The sequence below is a fragment of the Nanorana parkeri genome, unplaced genomic scaffold, assembly GCF_000935625.1.
Source record: "Nanorana parkeri isolate BGI_ZX_2015 unplaced genomic scaffold, ASM93562v1 scaffold2573, whole genome shotgun sequence".
NCBI lineage: Eukaryota > Metazoa > Chordata > Amphibia > Anura > Dicroglossidae > Nanorana > Nanorana parkeri.
Genome location: NW_017308841.1, coordinates 94,413 through 97,294, shown reverse-complemented (window position 1 = coordinate 97,294; position 2,882 = coordinate 94,413).

Genomic DNA, 2,882 nt, shown 5'->3' with positions numbered 1-2,882 from the left:
ACCTGACCCCTGTACTCTGTACATTCCCCACACCTGACCCCTGTATTCTGTACATTTCCCATGCCTGGCCCCTGTACTCTGTACGTTCCCCACGCCTGACCCCTGTACATTCCATACTTCTGACTCACTGCACTCTGTGTTTCACACTCCTGACCCCTCTGCTCAATGTACGGATCTACCAAGAGCGAGTGTCGTGAGTGAAATTGTTCATGTGAGAGCTGATGTGTTGGGGGCAATGTTAAAGCACACCCAGGGAGCCACTCAGCTTTTCTGTTAGATAACATGAAGAGTGCTGAAAGATAGTCATAACATTCCGCAATTGGTTCACAGGTAGTTCGGATATCAAAAAAGGTTTCCATGTATGGAAGAATAACTCAGTGCGGGATTGGTTAAATTTTGTATCCAGTTTATCTAGGAGCATGAGGTGGTGTAGTATAGATTTGACTGTAGAGAGAGATGAGGGCAGGGCAGATATCCAATTGGCCAGAATGGTTTTCTTAGCGGTTAGAATACAAAGGTGTTCCTATCGAGTGAGGCAAGACGGTAGGGAAGCCAGGGCGGGTGTCGGAGCATGGAAGAGGCATACATCTGGGGAGAGGGTTCCCTTATAATATGATATTTTATACTCTTAATTCAGGAGGTCTCAAGTCTGACTAACATTCATATTTCCAATCCACCTATTCCAAATTCCCTGAAATTTACCTGTCTGGCCCCTCATCCTGTAAGTATGTTCTTCAAACCGAACATATTTACTAATCTCAGCTTTCCATTCTTCAATTGTAGGGGAATACTCCAAGGTCCATTTAACTGCTATTAATCTTCTAGCCACAAACAGTAGCCTTTTATATTGCTAAGGTGCTGTTATTATCTAGATAATCAGAATTGAAACCTCCTAGAATACATGTAAATGGGTTAACATTGACTATATTTCCATGTATTTAATTCAAACATTCAATCACCCCTGTCCAGTACCTTTTTAATTTTGGACATCTCCATCGTAAATTAATAAGTGTGCCTTCCTGATGCTTGCATCTCGCACACTTTGGGTCGTGTGGGCCCCTATTTTATATAAAAACTCTGGGGTTCTATACACCCTATGTATGATAATTGAGTTAATCTATGTGATAAAGAAATAAACACATCTTGCACCCCTTAAAGTACTGCCCTCAATTGCGCCTATATCCTCTTTCCAATGCTCCTTGCATGTCAATGGAAATTAGACATGTGCGATTAGTTTCATTCCGAATCGAAATTCGGACGAATTTTCGGAAAGTCGGATGTATCCGAATTACAGACATAACGAATGCAAACGAATCGGAATTTCCATTTCCGAAATTTGGTAGCGGTAGTTCGAACGTTCGTTTCGTTTTCGGTTCTTATTCGTTTCGTTTGTTGGAGCAAAGTGACATTAGAGAAGGAGAAAAATATTTTTCCCCCTCAAATGTCATGAACGAATGAAACAAATAAGAAACGAACAGAAAACAAACGTTCGACCTACCGCTACTGAATTTCGTCCGAATCGACTTTCACACCCGAATCCCGAAAAACGAAATAACACAAATCCGAATTTAAAACGAAACTAAACAAATTTTTTGGCAGTGCACATGTCTAATGGAAATGTCCTTAATTCCTTTTTTAAAAAACAATGATACTCCCAGGAGATTATCCACTTAGAGTTCTTAGCTTTAACTACCTGACCTATCAAGGGAGTTGGAGCAAAACATGCTGCTGGAACCAAAGCTTGCGCACTCAGCGCATGTCTTAGTTGCAAATATTGAAAAAAACATTTTATTCTCCAATCGATATTCCGCTCTTAGCTGGTCATATGTTTTAAACATCCCCCACAGTATAATTGTTGAAGAAATAGTGACCATCTTCTGCCTTGAGAAAGGGACCCTGCATGGCCCCCGAAACGTCGGCTCTTTTTGATTGTCGTAACACCATGGTCCAATAAAAAGGACTTATTTATTTTTAAATCTTTTGAGTGCTGGTGACCTATTTCTTCAACTGTTCGTTTTGCACGGTGCCATCCGTGGAGTTATTGCAAGCACCATCTTTTCGTACTGGCCGGGATTGCTGAAAGGTGTGCGGAGAGCACCTTCACCCTACTGCACATTTCTTTAACGTTTTCATTGTGGGTATCCCGGGCCCCTTCTTTATGTATGCCTGAGTTTCTAATGCTCTTAATGGATCCACCCCTTCAAACATACTTGCCAAAACTTTATATGAGGATTTTGTTGCCCCATTCAAATCCCAACCTAAAAAATGTTGGAATTGTGCCGCCACACAATAAAACCAAGGGTTTGGAACTGCTAACCTGCCCTGATCACTGGGATGTTGTAAGTATTCTAACCAAATCCTTGGGTTCTTTCCCTTATATAATATGATATAAATTCTCTAAACAAGATATTAAATTAGCTTAAAAGTTCTATTTGTAACCCAGTAAGGGGAATTATGTAATATATACAATAACTGGGGCATCCATATCATTTTTAGAAGGTTAGTATAGCCTGCTACCGACAACAGGAGTCTAAACCAATGTTGGCCAGAACCTTTGCCAGTATTTTTACATCTATACACTACAGCCAGTGCTTCACTGTTATATTCTTCCCTCCTGTGTATGTCTAATTTTACTGCAGCTGCTGCTGTAATCTCCTGGAAGGGACACTTATACAGGAGGACACATGGTGAGACTTTAACCCTTATGGCTGACTCCCTGCAAGAAATGTAAGCAGGTGAGGGGGCTCTTTCTTCTAAGAATGTGTGTGTGTGTATATATGTACAGTATGTAGGGGGGTATTGGGTGTGTGTGTAGGGGGTATTATTATGTGTGTTTGTGCAGTGGGGGTAATTATTGTTTGTGTGTGTGTGGGGGGTATTAT